Source organism: Marmota flaviventris, chromosome 16, assembly GCF_047511675.1.
Source record: "Marmota flaviventris isolate mMarFla1 chromosome 16, mMarFla1.hap1, whole genome shotgun sequence".
NCBI classification, from domain to species: Eukaryota; Metazoa; Chordata; class Mammalia; order Rodentia; family Sciuridae; genus Marmota; species Marmota flaviventris.
Genome location: NC_092513.1, coordinates 77,507,991 through 77,526,650, shown reverse-complemented (window position 1 = coordinate 77,526,650; position 18,660 = coordinate 77,507,991). Strand labels below are relative to the sequence as shown.

Sequence of the window (18,660 nt, the reverse complement as noted above, 5' to 3'; positions counted from 1 at the left end):
GGGTTGCTTTTCCTAATGCTCCAGATGAGTTACCTTGACACACCTGTGCCATCTCTCAGAGCCCCATGTCTCACCTGGATATTGGGGTCTCTGTGCATCCACACTAGGGATTTACGAGGGTTAAACCTGTCATGTTATATATAAAGCCTGCAACACAGGGCCCCATACAGAGTGAGCGCTCAATAAAGAGCAGTTGGTGTCTTTTATTCTGTGGTTTTGTGACAAATAGCATTAACGAAGCATCTACCTGACAGTAGAAAGTTCACAGCCGCCGCCGCCTGGGTCTTCCCCACCAACGCTTTCCTAGCTTTCACTTACCTGTTATGAACCCTCACAGGAAGCTGGCCTTTGGGCCATCTCACATGGTCTGAGCCAATTCTATTGCTGCTGTTCATCTAGTGGCCCCATAAATACCAAACAGCCTTCCAGAACCTTCGTGGCCTTGAGAGTCCTGCTCAGATCCAGGCTAAGTCTTGGAGTTGTCTTTGATCTGAATCCTCCATGACCAAGATATCAAATGACTGTTTAAGAAGAGTTAATAACACAGAGAATATCTCCTTATTTGAGCTTTTACTTTCTGCAGTTTTAGTTAACCAAGGCTGTCTGCGATCTGAAAATATTAAATAGAAAATTTCAGAAATACAGAATTCTCAACCTGTTTTTTTTTTTTTTTTTTTTTTTTTGAGATGCGGTCTTACTTTGTTGACCAGGCTGGACTTGAAATCCCAGGCTCAAGAGATCCTCCCACCTTGGCCTCCTGAAGCCCAAGTCAATGTACCCAACTCCAATTTGTAAATTTTAAAGGGCACACACTCTTCTGAGTGTTTTGATGAAATCTCATACCATTCTGCTCCTTGCCACCTGAAACATGAATCAACCCTTTGGTCAGTGTATCCACACTGTATACCTTACCCACCCATTAGTCACTCAGCAGTTTATCATATGGACTATTGTGGTTGTAGTGCTTCTATTCTAGTAACCCTATTTTATTTCATAATGGCCCTCAAGCACAGAAATAATGAGGCTGATAATTCAGATATGTATGCCAAAAAGAAGCCATAAAATACCCCTTATAAGTGAAAAGGTGGAAAGTTCTTGACTTAATAAAGAAAAAATATCATATGTTAGATTTTCTAAGATCTGTGCTAAGAAGGAATGAGTGAAATGTTGAGGAAGGGAAAAGATATTCATGCTGATTTTGCTGTCACATCTCAAAGTGCAAAGTCAAGGCCAGAGTGTGTGGTAACTGCTTTGTTAAGAGAAAAAGGCATTAAATTATAGGGTTTAACACTGTCCAAGGTTTCAGGTATCCACTGAGGGCCTTGGCACATATGCCTGGTGGGTAAGGGGGCATTACTGTACTTTCTTGTGTACTGAAATGATTTCATGGTGCAGACTGGTAAGTAAGGTGCACTTTAAAAAAACAGCCATCATGCTGTATTTGAGGAAATTACTGACCCCCCCCCCCCCCGAATTCTTTAGTATCTGATAAATTTCTTCAGAACACAAGTTGTCTTTTCCTAATGCACAAAACTGGCATCTTTACACTCTGAAAACCAAGGGTGAAATAGTCCAGAATCTTCTTAGACCTACTTCCAAGTGGAGCCTGAGGGGACTGTCCAGGTGTTGATGCCGCAGCCAGGTGGCATGGCCCTTTCAGTTCCGACTCTCTCATCCATCCTGGGGTCCCAGGCAGATGGGGAAGGGATCCTAGTCATGGTCATAGGTCAGCTTTCCTCCCATGTTCTGCCTAAGCGTGGTGGGGAAGTGACCTCAGAGTGTGAGAGGGTCTCACGCTTGTTCGGCCGACTCACAGAGGGCTCCCCGGCAGCCTGAGACCCCTAACCCAGCTGCAGACAGAGAACTGGGGAACCCAGAGAGCAGGAAAAAAATGAATGGACCTAAAGTGACTGGAGTGACCAGGGTTGCCCAGGGCCCAGGATAATGTGGGATCCCTGCCCTGGTGAGGGGACTCGGGCAGCACCAGCAGCAGGGGAGACAGTCCTCCATCCCTGGGAAGAGGCTGGTCCCTCCCACTCAGACTCTGTCCCCAACACAGAAAGAAGGGGAGTGGGGCAGGGGCGGGACCTGCCTCCACCCTCCTACACACACCTTCAGATTGTCACCCCACCTGGTGACAGTCATAGATCCACGGCATCTGAGGGTTTTCATGGGTTGCCAGGAGAGCTTTTGGTCCCCTCTGTGGACATGAAGAGATGTTTGAAGATATGAAGCCAAGTTCACTCAGGGTACAGGGAGCAGGCAGCGAGATGGGGGCTTTGAAGTCGTGCTGTCTGAATCCCATGCTGGGATGTGAGTGAGGCCCAGGAGGAGGGCACCACTGTACAGGGAGTGACAAAGTACACAACCCATGGGAGCTTTATCTGATTCCCCATTATTTGGTCTAAAATAACTGAGACCCCACTTTATGCTCTCACTGTGCTGAGGGTCTTAGAGGACCCCGGGCTCCTAGCGCTTCTGCCTGATGCCCTCTGTCTGGCTTCTGTGTGCCGTGCATGTTGCCAATCCCTGTGGCTCCAAGGGAGCCTGTCCTTGAGCTGCCCTTGGGCTACCTGTGAGCTGGATGGCCTGAGTGTGAGCAGAGAACCTGGTGACAGGTCTTTGTGCCGTTGAGGATGAGGGCTGCGTTCACTCCTCTCTCTTGCCCTCTGCTCTGGTCCTACCCTGACTTGTTCCCAGCTGCTTGCTGATGGCCACTGCTCCCCAGGCTCCTATGGGATGCAGCTGAACACAGACACTCCAGAGGGGAGTGTTGCGAGTGGCAGGCATTGGCAAGTAGTGAGCCTTCCGCATCTGTGGGGTCTGTGTTCTGGGATTCAATGCAGCACAGGTTGAAAATATTCAGAGGAAAAATTGTGTGTGTGTTGACCATGGACAGGCTTTCCCTTGTCAGTATTCTTCCAACACTACAATGTTCAACTCTAGAGTATTTGCATCATATGAGGTACTATCAGTTATCTAGAGATGATCTACAGTCTGTGGGGGGAAGTGCGTAGGTTATAAGCAAATACCATGCTGTTTCATATCAGGGCCTTGAGAGAAAAGAGGGGTGGTACTGCTCGTGGGGGGGGAGCCCTCCCTGGAAGTGGTGATGGACACCGAGACACAGGCACGCAGGGGAGGGATTGGCCAGACGACGGGGGAGGGAGGACTTGTGCCCTGTACCGGGGTCATGGACAGCAGTGACATGACTTTGGGTACAGCATAAAGGGCTGGGTGATGGGAGTCAACAGAAGCTCAGGTAGGGTCCCCTGTGACCAAGGAGGGACTAGAGAGGACAGACTCAGCAAGGGGTGGAGGCATGAGGAGCGAGGCTCAGGATGGCCACCCTGCTCCTTCTCATTTGAGAAATGGGATGCCTGGGGTCGATTCCTAGGCCGGGAGCACAGGACAGGGGAGGGGCTCCCAGTGGACCTGGTGCTCCACAATGGGACAATGACATCACGATGTCATAGCAGGGAAGCTGCTAAACAGACCCTTAGAATGATCCTTCTGTTTTACTGGAATGGAACCACCATATGACCCAGTCATCCCACTCCTAGGTTTATACCCAAAGGACTTAAAATCAGCATAATATAGTTATGTGATCACATCAATGTTTAGAGCAGCTCAATTCACGGAAGCTAAACTACAGACCAACCCAGGTGCCCTTCAACAGACGAATGGATAAAGAAACTGTGGTTTCTGTGTGTGTGTGTGTGTGGGGGGGGGGTGTATTATGGAATATTACTCAGCCTTAATGAAGAATGAAATTATGGCATTTGCCGGTAAATGGATGGAACTGGAGAATATCATGCTAAGAAAAATAAGTGAGTCCCAAAGAATCAAAGGCCAAATGTTTTCTCTGATATGTGGCGACTGCTAATTCACAATAAGGAGGGGAGGATAGAGGCATTAGAGGGGAGTGGAAGGGTGGGAGGGGGCCTGGGGGTAGGAATGATAGCAGAATGAATCAGACGTTATTAACCTATGTGCGTATATGACTTCATGACCTGTGTAACTCTACATCACGTACAACCAGAAGAATGAGAAGTTATACTTCATTTATGTATAATGTGTTAAAATGCATTCTACTGTCATGTATACCTAATTAGAACAAATAAAAAGAATGATATTTCTGTTTTTTGAACATCCTTTTTATGAATTTGGCTACAGAGTTAAGTCACTTAATGTTTTCCTTAAAAGTAACTTTTAGACAGGGTTGGGGACCCAGAGCAGGAGTAGAACACTTGCCTAATATGCACGAGGCCTTGGACCAGAGATCCCTAGCACCAGAGAAAAATAACTTTTAGACATATTTTAAAATAAACCTCTGCTTATCTCAAGCAATTTTGCCTGTGAGATATCACAAGTTAGATATGCAGGCATCGCTAAGCTGTTAGGATTACTGAAGTATAGGAGTCTGGGTGCTTACACCTAAGAGCACCCTGCATGCCTCACCCTTGGCTGTGACCCTGGTCTTTTGGAAGTAGATGGATTTGGATCCCAGGCACCACGATGCCCATTTTCAGTAGTGCTTTTTTATGCTTGGACATTGGGTACTTCTCCGAAAAATGAGAATCCCACAACATGCACATCTGAACATCTGAAATTGTTTTTTGTTGTTGTTGTTTGTTTTGGGTGCTGGGATGGAACCCAGGGTTTCTGGAATACCAGGAGATCACTGTCCCACTGAGCCACACCCTCATCCCCTGTCGTTCCATGTTCACACATATCTTTTTTTTTTCTCTTGGTTCCTCTGTTTGCTGGGTGTTGTCTAATACAGCAGGCGAAGGACTACTTGGTAACAGTGCATGGGGAGGGGTCCATCAGCGACTGTGGAGTGGGGTCTTCTCTAAGATATGACCCCAAGCATTTGGCCTGCCTTTAGAGACCTACCCAATTTGCCGAGTATTCTGGAGAAGATTGTGAAAGCAGTGTCCTAGCTGCAAGGCTGTCTCCCTGAAGATTTTGACTCAGTAGTCCCGGACAGACTGACAGTCCACATTTCTAGCAAGCTCCCAGAGGGGCCGAGCACCAGGAAATGAGCCCTGTTTCTCTGCCTGGGCTTTTAGCTCCATGTCTCCCGGAGATTAACATCAAAACTGCATGTTTACCCCCCACAGGTTTGAAAACTTCACAGTGAATTCAATACTATGCCTAAAACCAAGTGAGCTCCACCCAGTCTGCACGTCCCTCTGCTGTGGCCTACCCATCTCTACACCTGGAAGTGGCAGGGTGGTCCCATCACACCCAGGACCTGGGAAAACTAATTAGAGGTGGCACCCAGAGTCCCACGGTGCCCACACCTCCTTCTGCATCCCTCTCCCTGCGGGACCCACTGCCCACATATCCTCTTAGGTCTTTGCTTTACCTGTCACCAAAAAAGAAACCTTGCCAGGTAACCTCAGAGGGCTTTTCCAATGAGACCAGGGCCGTTTTTTTTTTTTAGTTGTTGATGGACATTTATTTATTTGTTAATTTATATGCGGTGCTGAGAATGGAACCCGGGGCCTCACACATGCTAGGCACGTGCTCTACCACTGAGCCACAACCTCAGCTCCAAGACCAGGGACTTTTGATCTTAAATCATCTTTTCATCTTTTCCAGCACGTGGTCAAAGGACCTCTGGCCTCCTCCCTAACTTCCAGGAAAGAGGCCTCAAACGGTATTTGCACTGCCGGTGCCCACGCCAGCCGGCTTTCCAGACCAGGCTGTAACCAGGCCCATCAGGGACACAGACCCTGCCAGGGACAGTGGGAAGAACCACAGGCTAGACCAGGGCCACCGGAACTTCATTTGTGAAGGATCAGATAGGAGGTCTTTCGGGTTCGGTGAGACACTCGCGTCCCATCCCAACTCATCCCCACCTCTGCGCCCACAGGTGAGATGTGAAGGGAAAGGTTCCCTGTGTTCCAGGAAGGCTCCATTCACAAACAGCAGGCATTGACTCGGTTTGGTCCACGTGCTGTAGTTTGCTGCGGCATTTCTCAAACTTTGAACGGCACAGAGATGTCTGTGCCAGGAGAGTCCCAGCCAGACCCACCATGGAGCCTGGGGATGTGGGGGACGGAAGGGACCAAGGCCAGCAAGGTCGACCAGGACACCCTCCTGGGCAACCGCTGTGAGGCAGGATGGTTCTCCAGGACTCAAAGCGCACCCAGGGGGGATGGCGGGGGCCACAGCATGCACCTGAGGTGAGGCCTCGCTGCTGTCGCCACCTGCCCCGTCACCAAGCCTCCTGGGGTAGGACGACCTTAGAGCACTGCAGCAGAGCAGTGACGTAGATACTGGGACACCTCAGAGACAGACAGCGTGGGGACAAACCTGAGACCCAGTTTGAGATGAGGACTGAATGTACTTTGAGAGACTCTGATATTAGGTTATGGATTCATCTTTCTGTAGGAACTTAATGGCATGGATCGATTTTTTTTTTCCAGGAGCATGTACTAGTAAATAAAATAACAGTTTAAAAACCAGTCTAGCTGGCAGGCACAAATCCCAGGGGCTCGGGTGGCTGAGGCAGGAGGGTTACAAGTTCAAAGCCAGTCTCAGCAATTTAGCAACACCCTGTCTCAGAATTATAAATAAATAAATAAATAAAGGGCTGGGGATATGGCTGAGTGTTAAAGCAAACCTGAGTTCAATCCCTGGCACCAAATACACACACACACACACACACACACACCTGCCCCCCCTGCCCCCCCCATGCACCGAAGCCTGTGTTCACTCCACTCATCAACTGTGTGTCCTCCAGCAAATAATTTGCCAGAAACCCTTTACCTCTCCCTGATCACCCCCCCCCCCGTTTTTTCCTCTGCCTTGGTACTTGGGGACCTTTTGCTGGGCCACTATAAGGAGTGGAAATAGTGTACTTGGAATCTGCAGCTCAGGATCAGCCTGAGAGCAGCTGTTAGGTAAATGTCAAACAGGGCAGGAGAGCTACCTGAGTGGCTTCCCTACCCAAGAAGGGACCTCACCTATGGTTAAGCCATGTGTCGCTCTGTGTGGGCGAGGGGTGCCTAGCTGAGACATTCTGGGCATGGTGGAGGGTGTTTCTGGATGAGATTAGCATTTGACTCACAGACTAAGCAAAGCAGATGGGCCTCCTGGGTGGGGACCTCACTTCATCCATTGAGGCCTCAATGGAGAAAGGGGAGAAAAGGGGATTCTGCTCCTTTCTTTCCCGCCTCCTTTTCTGAGCAGAGATGCTGCATTTCCTCTTCCCACCCTTGGACTGAGGTCCACCTCACCAGCACCCTTGGTTCTAGGCCTTTGACTTGAGCCAAACACCACCACAGGCTTCTCTGGGTCTCCTATGGCTCCCAGGCAGCGGGTCTTGGGACTTCTCCTTAATGGAGCAGTCGGGTCCTCAGCACTCACTCCTTTCTCTCTGTACGTCCTCTCGGTTCTGGTTCTGTGTTTCTGGAGAACCCTGACCAGCGGGGCGTGATGGGGAAAGATGGTGCACATGTGTGCCTGGCTGGGTCCTGTGCTCTGCCCAGGTTCTTGGGGCAACAGAGGGGAGGAAAGGAGAGAGGAAGACACGCTGTGGAGGGCAAAGGCACCTGCTGCAGGGCTCACGGGGCAGCACGTGGTGGCCGAGCTGTGTGGGAGGCAGTGGGTAGGAAACCGAGAGGGCTGGGGGCTAGGAGGACAGGGAGAATGCATCTCCTGTTGGTCACAGTCCTTCTGGGTGCTCAGACACCAGCAGACCAGGCTTGGGTTATGCTGAATACCCTTCCGTGATCGAGCCGTAGGAATCAGCACCCAGTCCACGCACAAGGGCCCTTTCCTTAGACCACAGTGCAGCCACCACACCACAGACCAAATGCTGAAGCCTTCATACGCAGCGTAGAGTGGAAACTTCCAGAATGGTGAACAGCTTGGTGAGCAGGTCAGTGTGGGCCGGCACTCCAAATGTGGGTGTCCTTGGAAGGAGAGGTCGGGACTACTTTTGTATCTTTTCTCAACAAACTCATTCATTCTTAGAGATAACTGTATGCAAACCAGGAACAAGGGGGCTTCCTGAATCACCATGAAGTCCTGGCTTTACTTGGAAGGAGAGGATGTCCCCACAGAGGGATGGGGAGACTTTGATTCCCCAGAAGAAGAGCTGATTGATCTTTGCATGTCTGACCAGCGTGGCTGGAAAGTGCACGTGAGGTCCTCTGGCCCCACTGAGGGTGTCCTTGCCCCAGCTCTGGCTGCCAGCAGGGGCCTACCTTGGCTCCCTCCTCAGTGCCATCCTGAATCCTGAAACCTATGATGTCACAGGCATCCTTGTTCTCTGAAGCCACCTGCTGTGGCCTGAATGTTTGTATCCCCCCACCCCCAAGTTCAGGTGTTGAAATCTAAACCCCCAGCATGATAGTTTGAGCAGGTGGAGGCTTTGGGAGGTCCTCAGGTGGAGGGTGGAGGCCCACAGGTGGGATCAGTGTCCATGTAAGAGGTAGCCCCAGAGCGGCCTGGTCTCTTCCGTCATGAGAGGACTCAGTGAGTAGGCGCCGTCTTTGAATCAGGAAGCAGATTCTCACCTGATGTGGAACGTGCTGACACCTGTCCTTAGGTTTCTCAGCTTCCTGAACTGTGAGAAATGCCTTCCCATTGTTCTGCTATAGCAGCCTGAGCAGACTGACCTCCCCTCCTGCCCTCTCCAGGCCTCTAGCCAGGGACCGTCTGTGCTTTTGTGGGTTCACATAATTGACTGGACTTGCCTGGATGGTCCAGGATAATCTCCCTATTTTCAAGTCCCTGCCCCGGTTACACCTGCAGAGTCTCTTCTGCCATCCAATAGAACACATCCCAGGTTCCAGGTCCCAGGGCGTGGGCATCTTTGGGGCAGGCCACCTCAGACGGGGGAGAGAGAGCATTTGATGGGGACAGGGAGCCCAAACCACCACGGCCTCTGCAGGAGCCCAGGGACCTTCCACTGCAGGGGGAAGGAGGGCCCTCCATGGAGCCTGCTCTCCAGATGTGATGGAGGAACTGTGACCAACGGCACTTGTTTTGATTTGTGCTGTCCCTGAAGAATGGACATAATCGGATGGATTTTTCAGTGAAAATACCACTAAGACCATGGGCTAGATCCCTAGTGCACCATGTCTTCAGAAAAATGGTCATTTTGAAATGACAGGCACCTTTCCTTAAGATATCCTAGAAACCCAGAGTAAAGTCACGGATCTGCGAGAACACCCGAGTGGACGTTCTGTGTGAAGAGGAATGAGAGGCGCTCACCCTGGGGAAGCATCCCAGTCTTCAGTGTGTTCGTTTTGATAAGATTCACTTTAAAAAGGCTCAGAACCCACAAGCTCCACGTGTGGTCAAACTGCTGCAGAGAGCAGGGGTGACGTACGAGGTGAAGGAAACAGAAGTCTTGTGGTTCCGTAGCTGGTTTCATGATGAGTGATGATATTTCTCTAGAAAAACTGCAATCCGTTATGCCATGATGGTGCACAGCTTCAGTGCCACCGTGGCCTGGCACCTGACTTCAGGGATGCGCTGACTTTCTGTTCCAAGTTCAAGGTCACAGCCCAGTGGGGTGTGTGTGTGTGTGTGTGTGTGTGTGTGTGTGTGTGTGTGTTTGGGGAGTATCTTCCAGTTATCCACTACAGGCTGTGGGTACAGCTCAGTGGTTGAGGGCTTGCCTAGCATGTGGACTCCATTTCTAGTCCTCCTCCTCCCCAAAAGACACCCTGTTATCCACTGCTGTGTAATAAATTGCCCAAGATGTAGTGATGTACAGACACCATTTCATTGTTCTGAGTTCCATGAGTTTTGTGGGACTAGTCAGACAACTCTGCTGGTCCCCCTTGGGATCCTCCCTGTTAGTGGTTCAATGGCAACAGGGCTGATCACCAGGGAAATGCTGTGCCTCTCTTTCCCTCTGTAGTCCTAAGGCCTCTCTGTGCAGTCTCTCTAGCAGGTAGAACAACTTTTCAAATCAGGAATTGTCAAACTTTCCTGTCAAGAGCCAACTATTTGAGCTTTGTAGGTCATGTGGTCTTGTCACCCACGTTTCTCTCTCTCTTATTGTGACACAGCCATACACAGTGCAAGAAGGTGGTCATGGCCGGCCACGATGACACTTTATTCACAACAACAGGCAGTGGGCTAGATTTGGCCTGCTTCCAGGGTGGCTCCAGAGTCTCAAGGGCACAAGAGCAGTCACCCCCTCTGTGAGCATCCAGCACAGTCCAGGCACAGAGTCACCAGCCACACTCGGCTGGCTAAAGTAGGTTACAGGTTCATTCCAGATGCAACATTGGGGGAGCAGGGGGACGGGTGTGGGGGAGGAAAACATTTCCTCTACCCTCTTAGGTTCTGTGTCTGTGACCCTGTCAATTAAATTGGTAAGAGATAAACCAGAGAGAATTTTATTTGAAGTTAATATTTTATCAACAAATATATATTAAAAAATTAAATCACATTTGATGTTAATAGTTTAATTTTACTTATCAGAGATATCACAGAAAAAGAAATGAAAACCCCAAGAAGCAGTTAGATCTGACACCTTCTTGGCCGTTTTAACAAAGTGGTATATTCTGGGGTGGCAAGTCCTGACCCCCTATCAGCAGTTCCAGAGAAGGGGTTATGAGGATTTGGGGGTTCACCGGGGCTGTCCTTGGGGAAACACTCCTACGGGGGAGTGAGAGATATCAGATTCCACTTGGCTTTTGTATCGGTCTTGAAGGAGACATTGGTGCATGCGTTCTTATTTCAACCAAGGAACAGAATTCACCTTTTGAAATGGACATTTTACAAGCTTGAGGTACATTTCACTCGTGAGCTGCTAGAATGACAGTACCAGGGCTCAGTTGCTTTCTGCTTCTGCTACTCCACCAAGGTGGAGAAAAGCCTCATTCCAAGGATTCAGTGGAGGGACATCTGTCGCCTCTCTTTCATTATTTTTACTTCTGAATACAGGAAACAGAGATGTCATGTGACAATGAGGAGGCAGGGATGTAGTTCCCGGCCAACGTGAAACACGCCATGTTGGGGTTGGACTGGCTTTGCAGTCTGGGTTTCTTGGTTTTCCTGTTACCCAGGAGCCCAGGGCTACTGCCCTGATAAAGGTGTGCTTCAGTACCTGCAGGCAGAGGCATTACCTGTGATGCAGCTTCTCCTGCCCACCCAGGACACTGCCGGGAACTCCTCCACAATCCCATAGGAGCCTGTTACATAAAAATAACAGGAGGCCGTTGTTTTGGATGAGGCTCCTGCCCTGGGCCCCATCAGACCAGTCAAAAAATCAAAATGGTGTCACTCATGCTAAAGTTCCCTGTCACCAGGCTGAAACTCAGCTGTTCTCTGACTTTCCAAGAACTCAGGATTAGAGAGATAACAGCCAAATTCCCCAGACCAGCAGTTTCAATTGGCATGATACTGAAGTTCTCTCTGCCTTAATCCTTACACGAAAATCCACCTGAAATAACCTGATGTGGACAGACCAGTTATTTTCCTATTGTTCTCTCCCCCCGTCCCTGGCTTACCAGGAAAGTAATTTTGAAATGAAGATTCCACCTCCTGAGTTTTCTTTTTCTTTTTTTAATTTTTATTTTCTTCACCTCTTTTCTATCTATAAAACCAAACTCTTCTGCACAACCCATCAGGACTGTATTTTGCAGAACGAAGCATTGCTTGATTCTAGAATTGAAAATAAGCCAATTAAGATCTTTCATCAATGGTTATACTTTTGTCCTTGGAGTCCTCCTGCTTTCTCCTGTTTATTCTAGGCTTGAGATGATCCCCACACACACACACCCTGCAACTCCCTTCCCCATGAAGGTGATCTTGAAGATCCCAATGCGAATCCCCTGCTCCAGGAAACCCTTCCCCATTCGCTTTAGTTGGATCAATTGCTTCTTCCTGGAAGGAAGGAAAGGAGGGAGGGAGGGAGGGAGGAAGGAAGGAAGGAAGGGAGGAAGGGAGGAAGGCAAGCATGCTGTGATGTTTCCTGGAACTGTTTCCTGGATGCCCCAGGAACACATTTCCATGTGAACTTGCTAGAACACTCTGACTTTCACAGAGTCCATAAAATATAACTGAAAATTAAAAGTGATGTTCTCTGATCCTAATGATTCATCTTTTGCCTGTGAGCAATGCTAAACCTGGTAGAACCGTTTCTGAAATATGTCCCCAAGTTGTTTGCTCTCATTTCTACTTAGGATGTTTATGTGTGTGTGTGTGTGTGTGTGTGTGTGTGTGTGTGTATGACCTGTAAACCATCAAGTCAGCATCAAAGGGTGCCTGTACCCACCGCTCTTCAATTTCCCAAAAAAACTTTCTCAATGGATCATTAAAAAGTTCTCTCACCTTAAAAAAAAAAAAAGAGATCCAGAAAGGCAGATGGCCAGGAGCAGTTTGGCCTTCCTCTGTGCAGGTGGTAAATGGCCCTTTTACGTGGGACGAGAGTGCACTCGTGTTCTTCCTCATCCTGTCCTGTTGGTTTGGTTTTGTGATGAGGTTTGACCAAAGCTGCCTCCCTCTCTGCCCTGAGCTGGTGCCTGGACTGAAGCAGAGAGCACCAAGGCACAGAAGGACTCAGAGCTCTCTAGGACGGAGGGACATCTGCCTCCAGACTCCTATATCATCCCCGGGCTGGGGATGGCAGGGGTAAATATGCCCTAGTGGCAGCAATGTTCCCTTCCTGCAAAGACTCAGGCACCCCTATGGGACATAGGTCATAGGACTCTCTGAATGGAGGAACACCACAAAGGGTCCCTGTCCTTTGAGGGCACAGCCTGAACACACATGGCCTTTCCCATGGAGCCACTGCTCCCTGGGCATACCCTCTATGTCCACTAACCTTCTGCATGTGCCCTTCTCTTCTTCCACCAGATGCAGCCAGAGAATGCAACCTGCCTTTCTGGAGATTTTCCTGCCCACAGGGTCAGTGCTCCCAGAAGCCCCCGGGCAGGAGGTGGCTGCACGCGTGGTTTGCGGACATGGTAGGCGACCTGTTACAGTGAGTTTTTTCAAAATGTCATTAGGACCCACAAGTGGGACATGATGTAGTGAGCTGGGCGTGGTGGTAGACATCTGTAATCCCAGACGCTTGGAAGACTGAGGCAGGAAGATCGTGAGTTCAAAGCCAGCCTCAGCAACTTAGCAAAATCCTGTTTCTCAATAAAAAAGAAAGAGGGCTTAGAGGTTGAGCACCCTTGGGTTCAATCCCTGGTACAAAAAAAAAAAATGATAATCTATTGAGATGTAACTGGCATTTAAAACAAAATGGAGCAAGATTTTAAAAATAGTGTACATTATTGTAAGCTTCTTTACCTTCTAAGGTGTCCCCTTTCTCCATCATGGTATGTACCTTACTCTGTCCCGATGCACACTTCATCAGGACCCATCCTGCTGGAAGGCTTCGGGCATCTCTGGATGCTCGGCTTTCACTGTCTCTGATGGCTGCCTTTCTTTCTGTTTCTTCTTCCTGGACCTCACAGTAGCCAGCTGCTTTTCCGCTGATTCTTTAAATGCTGGGTTCTCAGGCCTCCTTCTCTCAGGCGTTCAGCTTTGCCTGCTGATCCTAGTGACACGGACAGTTGACCCCCATGACTCATCTCTTGGTTGTCATCCCACCTTTCTCTTTCTCTGAAGTGCCAGATCCATATATAAAATATATATATATGCTGCATATGCTAAATAGACGTGTGTATACGTATGGATCTCAGCTCTCCCTGTATTCTAGATATCAGTCCTGTGTGTCTCCGAGACATCTTATCTTACTCTCATCACTGTCTTTTCAGTTCCTTGATGCTGTTGTTTGTAGCACAAGAGTTTGTGGTTGGGCAAGCTCCAATTTATACTTTTTTCTCTCTCATTGCTGTGCTTTTGGTGATAGCTAAGAAATGATGGTCTAACCCACCATCATGAGGATTTATTCCTCCAGTGTTTTCAGAGTCTTGTGGCTTGGGTTCTCCCCCTTGTTAGATGATCCACTTTGAGTTGCTTTTGTAAATGGGGGAGGTAGGAGGCTCCACTTCATTCTGATCATCCTGCGACACCTGCAGTGGGTTGTCTTGATGCTCTCGTTGGAAACCCTTTGACTATACCTGTGAAGACTCTCCATTTTATTTCATGAAATTACTTGTCTCTCTTCATACCAGTACTCATTCTCTTGGTTACTGTAGCTTTTGAGAAAGGCATGAAATATCCAAGGTTGTATTAGTTGTTGCATCTAAAAGTTCAAAGGAAATTAGATACAGAACAATCAGAGAAGTGGGTCTCTCTTGTCTAGAGAACCAGCTGTCAGTAATCCCCAGGACTTGAGGTCCCAGGGGTTACTCTGTGTCTTGTCACCATGCCCACTTACCACCCCTGGCCATGGGAGAGGCTCCGTGCTGGGCACTTGGAGATAAGCTGTGCTCAGGAGGTGAGGTGACTTTCCCGTGGTCACACAGCTGAGAAACTCTGGGACCAGAGCTCGAAGGCTGCCTGGGTCTAGAACCTCTGCTTTCCACTGCTTCCTTCTGAACTAACGCTGACCTGCAGGAGTCACTGGGAGGTGCCAGGCACACTGCCCTGGTCAAAACATTTCTTCCATGTGGTAAAATAGACATGACATAAAACTTGCCATTTGAATCATTTGAAGCAGACAACGCAGTGGCCCTGAGTACATTTTATTTCATTGTTACTCCATTGCCATGTTTCTCCAGCACTTTCCGTCTTCTCAAACTGAAGCTCTGCTCCTGTGAAACACAAACTCCCCATCTCTCCCCCAGTCCCTGGTACTCACCATTCCATTTTCTGTCTCTATAGATTTAACGACTCTAGTTATCTCATTTAAATGAAATCACACAGTATTTCTCCTATTGTGACTAGTTTCATTCACTTACAGTCATATCTTCCACGTTCATCGGCATTGTGGCATCCATCCAAGTTCCCTTTTTCAAGACTGAATAATATTCCATGTATGTATATGTCACACTTCATTTATCCACTCATTGGTCAATGGGCATGTTTTATTTCCACTTCTTGGCTATTGTGAATGATACTGCTATGAGGCTAAGTGTGCAAATAGTTGCTCAAGTCCTTGCTTTCAATTCTTAGCTGGATCATGTGGTAAATTCTATGCTTAATTTTTTGAGGAATTCACAGAGTTTTAAAATGTCACTTTTGAAAATGATTTCAGAACTGACAGTGTTACTTTGGGTTGCACTCAACAGAAGAAATTTTTGTCTTCCTGAGGCTAGTTTTTCTGTCTAAAGAAAATAAATAAATAAATAAATAAATAAGCAATTTTGGTGAAGCAGGTCAGGCTAACTTGGAGAATGTGACAGTGGAACAAAATCTGCTTTTTGTGGTGTGCTTCCTAGTTAAAGAAGCAGTGCTTCCTCTGTGGGACCGTTAGTTCCAATAAAAATGTTACCAGGACTGAGAGGAAGACAGGCCTAAGAACCAGAGTAAGTCCCACCCCAGGCTCTGAGGACATTTGCAGGACAGAGAATCCAGAGCATTCACCCAGCGTTGGGTGGCACAGAGTGGTGCTCAGCAGGTGCCAGCTCCTGTTCCATCTTATTGCTGAAGGAGGAAGGCACAGGCCTAGGAATTTGGGGGCAGGGACCTATTTTGTTAGTGGTAACAGCTGGAGATGCCAGAGGCTGTCATGAGGGTCCTTAATCCAGGTTGGATGTCAAGGGCCAGGCATCAAGATGGCCCCATGGCTTGTTGTCTACATATGATCAAGAGACTTGTTAAAACCCAAAGATGAATATGGCTGTGGACAGTGAAATATGGAGCCCCTCTCTCTTTCATTCCCTCCCTTTCTTCCTTCTCTCCTCTCCATCTCTTCCTTCCTTCCTTTCTTCCTTATGAATAGTACTTACTGAGTTTTCTGAGTACTCAGTGTTTAGTATGTGCCCAGCTTGCCAGATTGAGATATGTCAATGAAGAACCAAATAAAAATCCCGCCTTTAAGGAGCTTATATCTTGTGAATTAAACATCAGAAGTCCAGGGAATTTGATCTTCTATTTTACTGATGATAAGAACATATGTTAAGAAAACTTCAGGGCTTTTGCTAAAATAAACAACAGAATTAAAAAACAGAAAGAAGTGGCTGGAAACAAATTCAGCATACCAAAAAAATGACATTCTTTTTAAATAACAACTAGTTTTTTCATGAGAATAAAATATCTCCCCAAACATAAAATTTCTAAAAACGTCTTTTTTTCACCAAAAATATGCAAAACACACCAGAAGAAAGATATAAAATATCTTTGTAGGGTGTAAACTAGTTACTGAATACATGGAGAGGCATCCTGGGCTTATGAAGAGTAGTGCTTAGAGCCTAAAAACACAAATCTTTGATAAATACATGTGCAAACATCTTATATCTAATTAAATTTTACATTTATTATTTATATGTATAATATACTGAAAACATTAATAATTTTTATATATTTATTTTACAGAGGTGATGCAATTCCCAGTATAATTTTAATAGGTTTTATTTGAATTAGCAGAAAGTATTTTAAATTTAGTAAAGAAAAATAAATATGTAAAAATCGCTAAGAAAATTTTAGACAAGGAATATAGAGTTGGGTATCTTGCTCTATCTAAAGTAAAACAATATAATAAGGAAAAACAATATAATGTAAGATAATATAATATAAAAAAATAATATAAAATATGACAGAAACAATATGATACTACTGTAACCCGACAGAATAGAATTGGCAGGAAAAAATGAAACAGATCAGTTGACTTGAGATAGGTCCAAATGTATACAGAAATCTAATATATGTTCAACCCAACATTGTAAAAATGTTTTATTGTGTACATTTGTGGCTTACCAAATGATGCTATGGGATACATATGAAAAGTAAAATCATTACTGTAGTGAAGCCGATTATCACATAATCTCACATAATTACTTTCGGGACATGAGCAGTAAAATCTACTTATTTAGCAAAAATAAGTACAATTTTAGTTTAAAAAGATTATGCATCAAAAGCAACATTTTGTTTAGCTGGCACGCAGTGGGAAGACACCTGCCATTTGACATGTGTATTGTTAATTCTAATTTGTTCACGCACACACACACACCTCTTCTAAATCAGGGCGAGGATTAGGGTTGGGGACTCTGGGGATCTCACATAAATAGAATCATTCAGTGGTTTTTTTTTTTTTTTTTTTTGAGTATTGACTTATTCCATTTAGCACAATATCATCAAGGGTCAGTCATATTGTAATATATGTCAGAATTTCTTTCCTTTTTAAAGACAAATAATATTTCACTGTTACATCCATACTACATTTTATCTATCAGTTCTGCTGATATAAAGTTGATTGTAATAATGTACTTTATTTAATCCTGTAAACCCCACATATTATAATTCCAATGTGTAATCAGTGTAACAACTGAGGTGCTTTTGTACCCAAGCTTTGGGGTCTGGTGTGCATTTTATACCTAGAATATGTCTCAATCCAGAATCAGCCAGTTCAGCTACGCAGTAGCCATCTGTGGCTGGGGACTACCACTTTGGACACCCAAGGTTCTAGATTGCCTAGAATTAGCATTGCCTCCTAGGGGTGACGCTAGTGTCCTTGTGAGAGTGTGGTCTCCCGGTGGGCACTTCCTGCTAACACAGGAAGCGTTGGCTGTGGCACCTACTATGAGATCAAGGTGGGTAGAATGGGCAGCATCTGACATATCTTGCCTCCTCCTGAGGTTGGGAGGCTGACACCAGCATCATCCTGGTGACCGATGTGCCTGAGGTTCAGAGGCTCCCTGGCAGCATCTGGAAGGCAGAGGTGAGGGGAAACTGTTGTTTTTGCTGGCCAACACACATGAAATTGGTTTTCTATGGCAATGTGGGTGCAGATCACCTCATCCATGTATGGACTTCACTGGGGAGAGGGGAGTGGGCAGCTGGCTTCTGAAAGATATCCCAAGCCCTTTCGATGCCTCTTGTGCATCCTACCTGATGGGGCTCAATTGGATTCTGTTTTTTTTTCAGGTGAACAAGAATGGATACCGTGATGGATTGGAAACCACCTTTGCTACATATCTGCACACCAAGTGAACAGGTCTGTGAAAATACTGACAAGACAGTGACATTCCACGCAACCTGCCTATTGTGTATGAGGATCTTGGACACACTTACAGTTAAAATATGCCTCCTTGGCTTAGCAAGCCTTTGCCACCAAATTGTTAATAAATATAATGATAAATAAATACATTTCTGCTTAGCTTTCTCTAGGCAGCTTCTCCAATTACACGAAGTACCAAATATTAGGTCATAATTGAATTTTATAGTAATTTGGGAGGAAAGAAGAGCTTAGGGAAGAGTCTATAACTCATGCCAACTTGGAGAATTGATGAAAGAGATGGAAAGAAAATTGATTATGGCTTTAAAAGGACATTCATTTTATGGAATATGTTTAAAGGATAATTTCCCATATAGATTATAAAGCAATTTAGGAAACTGGTCCATAAATATTTTAGTAATAAATTCTTTAAGAATAAATTATAGTCTGTGCCTCCCTCCCCCTCTGGCTGTCAGTCACTGAACTGAGTTGTCTTGATATTTTATTTAAATGTGATCCACATTTGTCAAGCCTGTGTGTTTCAAGGATTGTGTTGGAGTCTCTTGAGAGATAAGCACATGCTAAGCAGTCCTGTTAATGTAATATTTATGCTAATGCAAACCCTC

At 46.5% G+C, this 18,660-nt stretch overlaps 1 long non-coding RNA gene across 2 annotated transcripts in view; it reads left to right on the top strand.

The window, feature by feature from the left end:
• Positions 1–18,184, top strand: part of LOC139702218 (uncharacterized) — a 29,395-nt gene extending 11,211 nt beyond the window's left edge. Inside the window, exons 2-3 of one of the 2 annotated variants that reach the window (XR_011704813.1) lie at positions 12,841–12,967; positions 17,965–18,184. This is a non-coding gene — a long non-coding RNA (uncharacterized lncRNA). The remainder of the gene's footprint in view (positions 1–12,840; positions 12,968–17,964) is intronic. The other variant, XR_011704812.1, reaches the window with a different exon arrangement.
• The last annotated feature ends 476 nt before the right edge of the window (positions 18,185–18,660 follow it).